The sequence below is a fragment of the Monodon monoceros genome, unplaced genomic scaffold, assembly GCF_005190385.1.
Source record: "Monodon monoceros isolate NGI ecotype Baffin Bay Population unplaced genomic scaffold, NGI_Narwhal_1 Super_Scaffold_12, whole genome shotgun sequence".
NCBI classification, from domain to species: Eukaryota; Metazoa; Chordata; class Mammalia; order Artiodactyla; family Monodontidae; genus Monodon; species Monodon monoceros.
Genome location: NW_021703768.1, coordinates 144,600,062 through 144,615,499, shown reverse-complemented (window position 1 = coordinate 144,615,499; position 15,438 = coordinate 144,600,062).

Below are 15,438 nucleotides of genomic sequence, written 5' to 3'. Positions count from 1 at the left end.
GGCAATCTAAAAATACGATTTAGGGGCTTCCCAGGTGGCGCAGTGGTTGAGAGTCCACCTGCCGATGCAGGGGACACGGGTTCGTGCCCCAGTCCGGGAAGAGCCCACATGCCACAGAGTGGCTGGGCCCGTGAGCCATGGCCTCTGATCTTGTGCGTCTGGAGCCTGTGCTCCGCAACGGGAGAGGCCACAACAGTGAGAGGCCCGCGTACCGCAAAAAAAAAAAAAAATACGATTTGCGGTGGGGGCTGACCATGTCAGAAAGACCAATAATGTGATGTACGTGAGGCTTTGGGCCACATGGTATCAGTTGCCCTGATGGTTGAGATCAACCATGGGGGCAATCATGGGGGGAAAGTCTTGCCTACATGATAGAGCCCCAAAAGAATCTCTGGACACCAAGGTTTGGGCAAGCTTTGCTAGCTGGCAATATTCTACACATACGGTCACACATTGATGCAGTGAAAATAAAGCATCCTGACCCCATGTGGAGAGGACAACAAAAATGTTTGGTCCTTCCCTGGACTCTGCTCTATGTACATCTCCCCTTGGCTGAATTAAATCTTCATCCTTTACCAGTAACAGATGGTAACTGAGAGTAACAATTTCAATGAGCTCTGGAAATCCTTCCAGGGAATTACTGACACTAAAGGTAGTTTTGGGAACTCCTCCAAACTTGCAGTTAGTGTCAGAAGTGAGGATGGTCTTGTGTGAACTGCGTGCTCTTTAAATTTTATAGCTGACTAACTCTTGAAGTTGGCTGAAAATCTCAAAGTTCTGTCAAATACTGATATCAATCCATGTACATAAGCTTTTTTTTTTTTTTTTTTTTTTTTGTGGTACGCGGGCCTCTCACTGTTGTGGCCTCTCCTGTTGTGGAGCACAGGCTCCGGACGTGCAGGCTCAGCGGCCATGGCTCACGGGCCCAGCTGCTCCACGGCATGTGGCATCTTCCCGGACTGGGGCACGAACCCGTGTCCCCTGCATCGGCAGGGGGACTCTCAACCACTGCGCCACCAGGGAAGCCCCATGTACGTAAGCTTTTATTAAGCATTTTCATTGCCCAGAAGGCAGTTATAAAATTCTATTAAATATTCTCTTGATGTTTGCCTTTCAGCACACCATTTATTATATTGCTGGATGTGGAACTGCTGAATAGAAACCCTTCAATTACAGTTAAATGGATCTGAAATTTAAAAATTACTTTTACACTTGTATTGAGGTCTGAAAACACTGCTGGAACTATAGTTTGAGCCTGGAAAATATGTTCATTTAAATTTTTGTAGGAATGGAGATCTCACTTTCTGTTTTAATTTTTGACAACACAGGAAGTTTCTTAGGCCGCTTGATCTTGCTTGTGATTTAAACATTAATTGTCATCCAGAAACGAAGACCCAATACAGCAAAAATAAATAAATAAATACAAAAACATTAATTGTCATCAAAATGACTTTATCACAGGTTTCTGCAGATAACCATTGTTTTGCTTTGTCATTTTGGTTGAATCCATTAAGAAACATTACGACGTCTGCAACAGAAGCTAATTTCCCAAGTCATCTAGTGTTCAATAATAGTGGTTGAATAATAGTGGTTGAGGGCTGTTTTTGTTAAGAAATCTCAATCCTGAGCTCAAAAAGTCACAGATGACTTATCTGTTAAGCCATCAAACTGCTGTGTAGTTGATAGGGCAAGTCAGAATATTCAGCTTCTATTTTGACAAAAGTTCACAAAACAGACAATGGTTAAGTCCAGGAGACATGATGATCACCTTTGACACAACTGGTTCAATAACACACAGTAGGTTCAAATATTTTCCACGAAGTACCTTCTGATGAATATTACAATAAATTAGTATAGGCTTTAAACACTTTACATTTTCACAACCTGTGTAAATTTGTCCAAAAAGCCTTTTCCTGCTCCACACATATTTTTATCATCAACAGTTGTAACACATCTTAGCGGATTCCACTTCAGGTTACACTGAATTAGTGTTTCCTCATTTTCTTTGAAAATAGTTTTGACCATAGTTTTCCCACATGGATTATTCATAAAAGCTGACTCTTCATTGACTTCAGACTCAGCATGGACTTGCCAAATAAATAACTGAGCTGTATTGGTAACACCAGTCAACTTGTCAAGAGCCAAGGAAAACCACTAGAAATCATCTGCCATGGTTTTAAATTGATTATTGATGTTGCTCCCCGTGTTCTCAACTCTTCAAAGAACGATTGTCACCAAAAGGCTAATAGCCTTAACTGTTTTATTTTCTCTAGACACATTTCATCTGCTGCTACCATCAAAAATATTTTAATCAACTCACCATCAATAAATATCTTTCCTTGTCTGGTTAATAAATGAGCGACCAGGGCACTTACATTAGGTACAGTCTCATTTTCATTTTTTATTTGTAATGGAGAAATTGTGCTATTATGAGATATTCCGTTTTAAATTTTCTAATTTTTCTGGCAGCTCCTTTCTTGCAGTTGGGAATGTTGTGATGAGGGCTTACTCTGTCAGACCATATTCTTTTAGCACAGTTGTAGTGTCACTATACAACAAAGATGGTGCTTTCCTGTCTCATCCTGTAACAAAATAATCCACACTCCACTGTGACTTAAAAGCATGACATTTGGATCCCACTATTCTCTTCTTTTGTTTTGTTTTGTTTTGACATGATGGCTACTGTGCTGGTTAATAAAATAAAACAAAATTTAAAAAGTATTTCTGTACAGTGATGTACATGGTACTTGAAACAGGTGGCACTATAACCACATCCCTGAGATCTACAGGTTGCTAAACAGCACTGCAAAGCAATGAGAGCACCATCCATAGCCCATCTTTGCTGCAAGTACTCAACTCTGCCACTGTAGCATGAAAGCCACTATAGATGATATGTAAATGATGAGCATGGCTGTATTCCAATAAAACTTTATTCATTAATGGACAGTAAAATTTGCATTTCATATAATGTTCACGTCATGAAATATTTTTCTTCTTTTGAATTCTCTTCAACCTTTTAAAAATGTAAAAACTATTCTTAGTTCATCGTCCATACCAGAACAGGTGTTGAGTCAAAGTTGGCCAATGAACCATAGTTTGTCATCCCTTGCTACGGACAATTTTATTGTCTTCATAAATCCATGGGAGGGATCTAAAAGATGCTTGTTTTTTCATCTTAGATTTCTGATATACATGCAGACAAGTTCATAACAACAGTGTGATAAGGTACTTGGTGGGGGGACAAAGGTAGGTGGTATGCCATTAGGTAAATATGGTTGAGACTTGAGGAATACTGAAGATTTTCCCCCTATTCAGCTTGTGACTCAGCAATCTGGGTTTTTAAAATAACGTTAGAGTAACAAATTATTCAACATATTAAGAGGTGAAAAACTGCTTGTAGTTGAAGGAGATGAAGTTTAGAAAGTTATTTTGAGTGAAGGTTAACTTCTTAATGGAATGGTTTATAATACAGAAATCTTTAAGCTTCATACTGACTAGGATATGGCTTTTCTATTTCTGAAATATAGGCTTTTTATTATAATGATTCTATGGCACCATGGAAAAACTGTGGCAAGAGACACTGACAGTCAAATATAAAAATGTGACTAAAACCACTTAAAGAATTTACAATTATCGTGGTCAAACAATTTTATTAAACACCATCTGCCAGATACCTGGCAATTAGGTAGTGCACCACTGATGACTATAAATTTGCATAGACTCTGAGAGATGATTTTGGAAACAAGGACTTCTCTGGCCAAGACCCCTCCTGAGGTCCAGACTCGTGTCCAACTGCTTCCTGGACCTCCTTTCCCCACCCCACATTAATGTCTTCAATTCTGAAACCAAGCTCATCACCATAGCCACACCACAGACCTGTCATCCCTGTTTCTATTCTACATAACAAGTGATGTGAGTTGACTCTGTTTTCCAAGTGATATGCTAGAATCCCAACTCCATCACTTACATAGCTGTGTAGCTTGGAGAAGTTACTTAACCTTGCTAAGCCTCAGTTTCCTGATGAAAAAAGGTTTCTAACATTTATTGAGCACTTAACTGCATGCCAATCCCTCATTTAACACTTTACATGCATTATTTCATTTAATCCTCAAAGTAGCCATATGAGGTAGGCACCATTATGATCCCCATTTCTGTTAATAAGTAAACAATGCCCAGAGGAGTGAGACTCCTTATTACAGCTGTCAACCATTATGACTGCCTAAGAGTGGTATCATCACCCTCCACTTCACCCTCCCTTTCACTGCAAACGCTTATCTCAAAAACAGCTCTCGGATCTGCCCTCTGCTCCAGAGCACTACCTTGCCAAGATCCACCTCATCTGAATCTCGGACTTGAGCTCTTTGCCTCCAGTTTTGCCCCCTTCCAATCTCTTCACCATGTTACTTCCAGGATGCTTTACCCAAGCAACGGTGGCTGCCTCACGGTGCCTGATTGGAGAAAATGCAGACAGGCTACTGGAAAAAGCAGCTTGGCTAACAGAAGCCAGCCAGCCTCCTCTGGCCGAACAAATTCGGAGCAGAGGACCACAGGCTCTCCCCAGCATCACTTGTTTTCTACCTTTCCTGAGACCCTTAACAACATTGTTCTCTTGCCGATATCTGGACCATGCATCTTAAAATTGTCTGGTGTCTTCTGTCTCCAAAAGGTTAGAATCTATAAAACTCCAAATGGTGGTCGCTCAGGGGTAAAAACAGGGCTAAGGCCGGGTGATAATCGAACGTATCTGAAGGCGGCTGGGGAGAAGCTCTGCTCCCCTCTCCGGGGTTATGACTGCACCCAAACTCAGGAAGCAGTTACATAAGATGGACCGTCGCCCCCTCAGCGCCCCCTAAGAATGGGGCGCAGGACAAAAGGCAGAGGAGGGGTTTGTCACCAGCAAAGCCCAATAGGGTCCCAGGGAAAAATAAGATGGAATCTAGGTGATAAGGTCTCACTTCTTCTTTTGGGCTTAGTCTACTTTCACTTGCCTGTAGGGCGCTGGGTATGGAGGCCTGGCGGCGACCACATCAGATTAAAGTTCTCAGGGTAAAACCACTGCTCCCGACGTTTGAGCTCCGCGAACCACGTGCAGAAGCGCCGCAGGAAAACGTGAAATAAAGATGGCGGCGGCGGGCGGTGCGCAAAGATGCTGCGACGCGCGCTACGCGGGAGGCCCCCAGCAGCACAGCTGAGCCCGCCCTTCGGGAACTCCGCCCCTCCCTCCTCTGACAGAACCCTGCAAAGCAGCGCCCTGCGGGCCTTTCGGCAGAGCACGTTCTCCAGAGCCTAGCTCGTACCGCTCCATTCTCATACCGAAGAAGAAAGCTTTTCTCTGCTTCTGAGCCAAACTCAGTCTCCTTCTATTGGCTGGAACGACACCACGTAGGAGGACCCTTGTTGGGGACCAACTTGGGAGAGTCGGTAACTTTACTGGTGATGTTAACACTGATTGTTGATTTGGGTGATGCCTTTTAACTTTTCCATGTGAAGGTTACTAGTTCTCCTGTTGCAATTATGTATTTGTGGAGAGATACTGTAAGACTATGTAAATATTCTTTAACTCATCATACTTTTAGCCCTTTAGTTTTAGTATCATTTATTGATGGTTCTTTCCCGAATCACCTATTAGTATGATGATTACCAAATAGAGATTTTTTTTTAAGTCTATCATTCTTTCTACATTTATTAAATGGAATTCTACTGTGAGAAAAAGCTTTTCCTTTATCATTTATTCATTCATGTATTTATTCATTTATTTAAAACAACATGGGCTCATGGTTTCTTATTTTACTCAATAGGCTATAATCCATTGCTATTATTTATTTGGATGCTCAGATTGTCCTAGATTTGGACAGTGGGAGCCATCATGACGCCCCCATCATTTTTTGAGCACTTTCTTACTTTTTCCGACAAGATGTTTAGGGCTCATATCATTCATTCTCAACCTAACCCTGAAAGTAGCCAGTTCTGAAAGGAACGGTTCATATCAGTGGAGAATGATAGTAAGAAACCAAGATCTGGATGCTACATGTGCTACATGGGCTCATTGCTACTGAGATGTTACTGCTTCTAGAGTCCAGCAGAAGAGCTAGGAATTCTACATACACACACTTATATGTAAGTATATGTATATATATGTGTGTGTGTGTATGTTTGTGTGTACCTGTATATATATGTATGTGTATATGTACTTGCCTATCTTCATATCTAATTTTGAAAGTCTATCTCCCCCAAACCATGAGTTTATATCGATACCTCCAATTCCAACCCAACACCACAGGGTTCATTTTTAGCCTTCCTTTTCATTAATTTAGCCTCTCCCCTTCATTCATTTTCATTCCTTTGTCCAACAGTGAGAAATCTGGCTCTAATTATCCACAACATATTGTTATTTGTTCAGTCCTTTAGTCCTTTTGCAAAAGTTTCCCCAGTCATCTTTTTTTTTTTAACATCTTTATTGGGGTATAATTGCTTTACAATGGTGTGTTAGTTTCTGCTTTATAACAAAGTGAATCAGTTATACATATACATATATTCCCATATCTCTTCCCTCTTGCGTCTCCCTCCCTCCCACCCTCCCTATCCTACCCCTCCAGGCGGTCACAAAGACTCCAGTCATCTTTTGTTGGATGATTCCTCAGAGGGTTCACAGGCACAAAAAAAAAAATCACTGAATTTTAGCATGTTTAAAACTGTTTTCCAACAGTCTTGATGCCTAAAGAATAGATTTAATGAAAATACAACCTTTGGTTCACACTTTTTTTCCTTAAAGGTGTTTTGTTTTGTTTTTTTAACTGAATCACATAAACCTTCTTCTGAATGCTCTTTTGGGGAGCTATTATCTTGCATCTGTAAGTTATTTGATATTTTCTGCTCGAGTTCTAAAGGATTTTTCTGTAATTAAAAAACTTAACAGTTTTGAATGTTCTAGATCAGTTTTCCCAGTTTGGAGTGTTGTGTTATATTTTGCTTCTCCTTCCTGTGGCTTTTGAGAGGGGAGGGCATGAGATTCATGAAGTGGTCTTGTTTTGTTTCCTTCACGTAATAGCTTTTTACAGCTTTAATCTATTTACGTCATTAAAATTCTGGAGTATTTTTACAAGGTTCCTAGTCAAAGGGTGCCCCCTTCTGTCGGTGCAGTGAAGTCTTTAATAAATAATTTTTGTTCTCAGTGATGGGGGAGTTGGGAGAAAGTTCTGAGTCCATTGATATTATACTGCTTTTGTCTTTTAAGGCCCCACGTTTTCCCTTTTGCTTCTTTCCCCCTCATTTTCCAATCTACAAAGGGGGCCCATATCCTTTTTTATGAGGGAAATTACATAATGATTTCTATTTTTTTAATAAACTTTTTTTTTAGAGCAGTTTTAGGTTTACATAAAAATAGAGCAGAACATACAGGGTTTGGATTTACCCATTCTCCCCCATGGCACAGTTTCCCCTGTTATTAAAACATTGCATTAGTGTGGTGCATTTGTTATGACTAGTGAATTAATATTGATACATTATTATTAAATAAAGTCTACAGTTTACATTAGAGATTACTCTTTGTGTTATATAGTTTTATGGGTTTTGACAAATGCATAATGTCATGTATCTACCACAACAGTATCATATAGAATAGTTTCACTGTCCTAAAAATCCCGTGTTCTGCTTAGTCATCCCTCCATACTCCTCCCTCAAACCCCTGGCAACCACTGATTTTTTTCCTATATCTATAGTTTTAGCATTTTGAGAATTTCATATAGATGAAATCACACAAAATGTAGCCTGTTAAGGCTGGCTTCTTTCTTCTTTGTATTTGCATGCATTAAAATCTACCGCCTAGGGGCCAGGCTTCTAATTTAGCAAGCATCTAGGGGCTGACTGTGATCCTCCCTGCAGACCAGGGAAGCCTGTGGACACCTCACCTGCCCTTTCCCTCTAGTACACTCCAAGTCACTAGTATCTCCCTGGAAGGAGCTTGTACATACACCTGGTGGCCCAGCTTTGACAGCTGCCATCCAAGGGATGGGCCCCTAGAATGCCTGGCTCTGAGAGTCAAAGGGGCTTGCATTCACGAGTACCACAGGATGGCAGCAAACAAGGAAGTAGTTACTAACAAGCGCAGGAGCACTCATCCACAGCAATGCACCCAGTCCCAGTGCAGAGGAATTAGACAAAAAAAGCCCTTTCCCAGTTTCTCCCTGGGAGGCACTAATTACATACTTTCCCAGCTGCTGCCTGAGGATCTGGCTTCGAGTCAGCATGCGTTGAGGTGCTGACCACAATCCTCTCATTTGGGAAACTGACAGGTCCTGACACACCCTCAAATACTGGGAGCCTCTAAGAATAAAGAAGGTGGCTTGGACACCACAAAGTTTTGAGAGACAACCAAGAGCTTGGGCCAGGCTGATGGATAAGGTTCATCTCCTACACAAGACAACAGTGTCAAAACTACAAGAAGTGGCTGTTTTATCAAATGTGCAGAAACCAACAACAGAGAGTTAAGGAAAAGGAAGAAACAGAGGAATATGTTTCAAACAAAAGAAAAGGATAAAAAGTAGAGAAGCAGAACTCAATGAAACAGAGATAACTGATTTACCTCATAAAGAGTACAAAATAACAGTAATCAAGTTGCTCACTGAGGTCAGGAGAACAATGCACGAACAAAATGAGAATTTCAACAAAGAGATGGAAAATATAAGAAAGTACCGAACAGAAATCACAGGGCTTAAAAATACTATAACTGAACTAAAAAAAAAAAAACCATAAAGGGATTCAGTAGTAAACTACACCAAGTGGAAAAAAAGGATCAGCAAACTCAGAGGAAGGACAGTAAAATTAATCCAATCTGAGGAACAAAAAGAAAAAAGAATGAAAAAGAGTGGAGATAGCTTAAGGGACTTACAAGACACCATTAAATGGACCAATATATGTATTATAAGGGGTCCTAGAAGGAGAAGAGACAGAGAGAGAAAGAAAGCTTATTCAAAGAAATAATGGTTGAAAACTTCCCTAACATGGGGAAAGAAACATGTCAAGATTCAGGAAGCATAGAGAGTTCCAAAAGGTGAATCCAAAGAGACCCACACTGAGACACATTATAATTAAACTGTCAAAAGCTAAAGACAAGGAGAGAATCATAAAAGAGAAAAACATCTTGTCACATACAAGGGAACCCCCATAAGACTATTAGCAGATTATTTTCAGCAGCACCTTTGCAGGCTGGAAGGGAGTGGCATGATATATTCAAAGTGTTAAAAACAAAAAAAAAACCTGCCAAACAAGAATAATGTACCAGGCAAAGATGTCCTTCAGAACTGAAGGAGAGAGAAAGAGGTTTCAAGACAAGAAATGCTGAAGGAGTTCACAACTAGACTGGCCTTATAAGAAATGTTAAAAGGACTTCTTCAAGCTGAAACAAAAGAATGCTAATTAGTAACGGGAAAATATGTGAAGGTATATATCTCACTGGAAAAAAATATAAAGTTTAATTTAAAATACTCGTGTTGTAATGGTGGAGGATAAATCATTTATAACTCTACTAGGAAGGTTAAAAGCCAAAGTAATGAAATAAAACTACAATAATTTGTTAATGGACACACGAGGTAAAAAGATGCAAATTGTGACATAATAAAACAAAATTCGGGGCAGGGGAGTAAAAATGTAGAGCTTTAGTATGCATTCAAAGTTCAGTTGTTATCAGCTTAAAATAGACTGTTATAAATACATGTAAACTCTATGGTAACCACAAAGGAAACACCTATACTAGATACACACACACAAAAAAGAAAGGAATCTAAGCATACCACTACAGAAAAAACACCAAATTACAGAGAAGCAAGCAAGAGGGGAACAAAGGAATTATAAAACAGCCAGAAAACAATTAACAGAATGGCAATATTAAGTCCACACCTATAAATAATTACTTTAAATAGAAATGGACTGAGTCTCTAAAAATAGGAGCTTGGCTAAGATGGAAGAGTAGGAAGACCCTGAGCTCACTTTCTCTCATGAGCACACGAAAATGACAACTATTTACAGAGCAACTATTGATAAGAAAGACCAGAATCTGCCAGAAAAGACCTTCTACGACTAAAGATATAAAGAAGGAACCACAACAAGACAGGTAGTAGGGGCAGAGTCCAGGTACTCTGGACCCAAGACCCATACCCTGGGAAGATGACCCACAAACGGGAGAATAATTACAATTGCAGATGTTCTCCCCAAGGAACAATGGGTCTGAGATCCACATCAGTGTCCCCAGCCCGGGGGTCCTTCACTGGGAAGATGAGACCCCAGAATGATTTGGCTTTGAAGGCCAGTGGGGCTTACTTTTGGGAGACCCAGAGGGCTGCGGGAAATAGAGACTCCACTCTTGAAGGGCACACACAAAATCTCACATGCTCTAGGATCCAGGGCAGAAGCAGTAATTTGAAAGGAGCCTGAATCAGACCTACCTGCTGATCCTGGAGGGCCTCCTGGACAGACAGGAGGTAACTGGAGCTCACCCTGGGGACAACAGACACTGGAGGCAGCCATAAGGGGGAGCTCATTTTACCATATGGACGCTGGTGCTGGCTGCCATTTTGGAGTCCTCCCTCTACCTTATTAGCACCAGGACCCAGCCCTGCCCACCAGCTTATCTGTACCAGTACTGTGACGTCTCAAGCCAAGCAACTAGCTGGGCTGCTCCCAGCAGGTAGGCTGCCTTAAGACCCCCTGAGCTCACAGCCACACCAAGACATGACCCTGTCCACCAGAGAACCCGGAACTTGGCCCCAAACACCACTATGCCGGCACTAGCCCAGGACCCCAGGGCCCAGTAGTCAGAGACCCCAGGACCCAGCTCTGCCCACTAATGGACAGGCACCAGCCCCAGGACCCCCTGACCTCCAGCCCTGCCCACTAGCAGACTGACACACCAACTCTACACTACCTTGATTACAACAGTTTTATAGTAATTCTCAAAATCAGTACATGTTCTCCAACTTTATTCTTCATTTTTAAAGTTTCTTTGGCAATGTCAGTTCTTTCCATTTCCATATAAATTTTAGAATCATATTTTTAATTTCTACAATAAAGCCTGCTTGGATTTCCATTGAGATTGTGTGGAATCCATAGGCAAATTTCAAAATTCAGTTTTTGCTTTAGATACTTTGAGGCTCTCTTGTTAGGTGCATATATGTTTAGAATTGTTCCACCATCTTGATAGATTGACACCTTTACCATTATATAATGTCCTGCTTGGTATGTAAATTCATGTTTATAAGGGACCTCCGGGATTTGGAGGCTAACATGGAAAAATACAAGACCATGAAATGCAGTAACACACAGTAAGCTTTATTGCATGGTACTTGGACAGGATTGCCTGAGAGAGGAAGTTCCTCACAGCATAAGACTATACAGAGGCTAGAGGTCAGGGGCCGCCATCCAGGAGGGAACTCCCGGGCAAGAAGCGAACTGGAGGGAGAGCTTACATGTCTACATAAGGTTGCTAAGTAACATGGCAGCCATCTGTATGTCTTCCTTAGAAAAATGTCTATTCAGATCTTCTGCCTATTTTTTTTTTTTTTTGGCTGTTGAACTGTATGAGTTCTCTATATATTTTGGATATTAGCCCCTTATCAGACATATGATTCGCAAATATTTTCTCCCATTCAGTAGGCTGCCTTTTCATTTTGTTGATGGTTCCATTTGCTGTGCAGAAGCTTTTTAGTGTGATGTAGTTCCACTTATTTTTGTTTTTGCTGTCAGATGCTTTTTCAGCATCTATTGAGATGATCACATAATTTTTACCCTTCATTTCATTAATGTGGTGTATCACGTTGGCTGATTTACAGATGTTGAACCATCCTTGCATCCCTGGAATAAATCCCACTTAATCATTTTGTATGATCTTTATAATGTATTGCATTCGGTTTGCTAATATTTTGTTGAAGATTGTTGCATCAGTGTCCATCAAGGATATTGGACTGCAATTTTCTGGGGTTTTCTTGTCTGTTTGTTTCAAATATGCTCTTGCCCTTTTCTCTCTCCTCTTTCTGGGATTCCTATTATGTGTATGTTGCCTATGTTTGATAGTGTCCAGTGAGTCCCTTAAACTCTGCTCATTTTTTTCATTCTTTTCTGTTCTTTAGCCTAAATAATCTCAATTGGCCAAATCTGATGTTGAATCTCTCTAGTTTCTCATTTGTTATTGTACTCTTCAACTCCAGAGTTTTTATCTGGCTCCTTTTAATAATTTCTGTCTCTTTGTTGATAGTCTCTACTTGGCACTGCTTTTATGGTATCCTTTAGGTCTTTGTCCATGCTTTCCATTAGCTCTTTGAGCATATTTTAAATTGTTGATTTAAAGTTTTTGTCTAGCAAGTCAATGTCTGGGCTTCCTTCTGGACAGTTTATTAATTTCTTTTTTCCTATGTATGGGTCATACCTTCTTGTTTCTTGCATGTCTTGTAATTTTTGTTGAAAATTGAACACTTTGAGAATTATAATGTGACCATGCTAGAAATCAGATTCTCCTCCCTCCCTAGTTTGTTGTTGCTGCTTGTTATAGTCATTGCTCCAGTTTTTAAAATGACTTTTCTAAACTAATTTTGTAAGGTCTGGGTTCCTTGTGTTTGGCCACTGAAATCTCCATTCCATTAACTTAGTGATCAGCTAGTGATTCATCAGAGATTTCCTGAAATGCCAAGACTCAGCTGATTTTTCTTGATTAATTGTTCACCTTGTCACTGTAAACCCTTGATGAGTTTCCAGAGTCTAAAAAATTTGGTTCTGACTGTCCTTGCTAGTTTATTGGCTGATTTTGTGGAGGGACAGGCTTTTGCTGTTTCCTATCCACAATTCCTCTCTGATATCACCCACCATTTTACTTTTATCTAAGAAAAAGAATGGAGATTCTATCTATCTACCTACTATCTATATCTGCTATGTAGAAAGAAAAAAAAAAAAAAAAGGAAAAATAACCCATGAAATTTAAATGGTTCCTGGTGGGAGAAGGAAACAGTGATGGAAGCTGTATTTCCTTAAATATACCTTCTCTTGTAGATTTTACTTTGGATCCACATATTTTACATAATTCTAAAAAAATTAAAATATTAAAGGATTACCTAAATAAACTACTCTCAGAGTCATAAACTTGCTAAAGTCTAACATTTATATGGAGAAATTGAGATCTGAATTTAAGTAGTCTAACTACAGATGCTACAACAGTCACTATTATGCTAAACTAGGTAGTACTGAGAGACATAACATAGGTAAATCACCTAGCAAATCAATAAACATTAGCTCCCTTCCACCAATACCTTACTGGAGGAGAGAAAACATAATTACTTTGTCATCTTTGTTCTAGGCCCATACACAGGGCTCATGATGTCTAATTAGTGAAAACAATAAATCAAGGCTATGATTATAAACATTTGACCATAAGGCCACTTTTTGAATAATGATGAGGAAAAAAAGTGCCTATAGAATAGTCATGTTAGTTTTACATTTTCCTTGTAAAAATAACGGTTTGAAAAACAGACTAATTATTTTTGATTACGTAAACATACACGAACACTTCCGTTGACTCCAACATGGACACCCCACTGGTACCTGAATAAAAGTCCTCATCAAAATCGAAATACCTCCCACTCCTATTTTTCTGTTACCACCACCACTAATGCACACGTAGCAGATATATCCCTTTCCCACAGAGTACCACGTCCTATTTTGCCAACTCTTGACCACTTTGCTTCTTTAAACAGTATCTTAAATCCAACCACCACTCTATATTCCCACTGCCATTGCCTCAGTTCATACTTGTACTTCCTACCTGGACTACCAAATGGCCAAACTAGTCTTTTCTGCTTCCATTCTTATCTTTTTCTAAATTCATTTTCCATTATGACTCCAGAGTATTTTTACTGAAAATAAATTGAACAGTTTATTCAACCTTTTAAATTTGTTCAGTAATTGCTTTGCTTATATTGATTTTTCAATTGCTTCTCATCATTTATTGTGGCAGTTTTTCAAAATATATTCCTAAAAGACTCAAGACTCAATAGAATTGCTTCAGTCCCCATGAGTGATAAGGCAGACACTGGATGGATAATGTTCTCTTGTCATCCCTATTCTTTAACTCTCAATCACAGTTGCTCAATTTGTTTATAAGTCTTTGTAAATTTTCGTTTGTAAAATACATTTCCCTAACTCACACTCTTCATGATTTTGCTCCTAGCTATCTCTTCAGATTCAGTTTACTGTTACTGCTCTTTGCAAGCCCTATACATCCAGCCATCTCAAAATCTTCAGTTTCCTGAATTAGGGATGTTGCTTCATACCTTTATTGGTTGAACAGCTATTTCTTCCACCTGTAATGCTATTCTCTGTGCCTTTGGAAACCACTGAAGAAATCTCAGCTTAGAAATTATGAAAATTTAAAAAAGCCCCCAGAGGCAGTTTCTTGTTTCCTTCTCTGTTCCTATAGAACTCTGTACACGTTATTATGACCTCTACCACTCTACTTCTTTTCATCGTTTACCAACGCTCGTGACCTTGGGCAAATAACTTAACCTTTTTGAGCCCTTGAATTCCTCATCTGTAAAATGAGGATCAGTAAGGTATAATATCTAGCTCATAGAGATATTGGGAGGGTTAAATGTGGTAATATGTGAAAGGGCTTAAGAGTGCTTAGCACATTAGATTTATTCAAATATTATATGTAACTACTATTACTACTAATAGTACCAACTACCACTACTCATCTATGTGGGTCTATTAAACTGTGAGCTCTGAAGGCTTACTTTTGCACCACTAGCACCTAACTCATGATAAAAACTCAATGTTGGAAGGAATTGATCTACCTTCTATAATATGCAGGAATATGGTGGTCATTCATGTTATTATCCTCAGGTTAAAATTATTTTTTCTCTACTGCCTTCAGCTACTTCTTTTTGTAAGAAATATTATTTAATATGAAATTTCTAACTTCCTTAGAGTATACTTTTTATAGCAAATTAAAATTAAAAGTTTATTAGTTGATTTAGAAGTGAGAGGCAATTTCCTTTCGCCTAACATATTTCAATAGACATCTAATTAACCCACTGTTAATGGTTAAGTATGTGTCAACTTGGCTGAGCCACAAAACCTAGATATGTTGTCAAACATCATTCTAGATGTTTCTGTGAGTTCTTTTGGATGAGATTAACATTTAAAGCTGTGGACTTTGAGTAAAGCAGATTTCCCTCCAGAATGTGGGTGGGCCTACGCATGCAATTAGTTGAAGCCCTGGACATAACAAAAGGCTGACCTCCCCTGAACAAGGGAATCTTTTGTAGCATACAGCTTTTGGACTTGAACTGTGCCGTCAGCTCTTCTTTGGGTCTACAGCCTGCCAGCCCACTCTGCAGATTTTGGACTTGTCAGCCTCCCTATTATACAAAATGCAGTTCCTTAAAATAAACTTCCAAT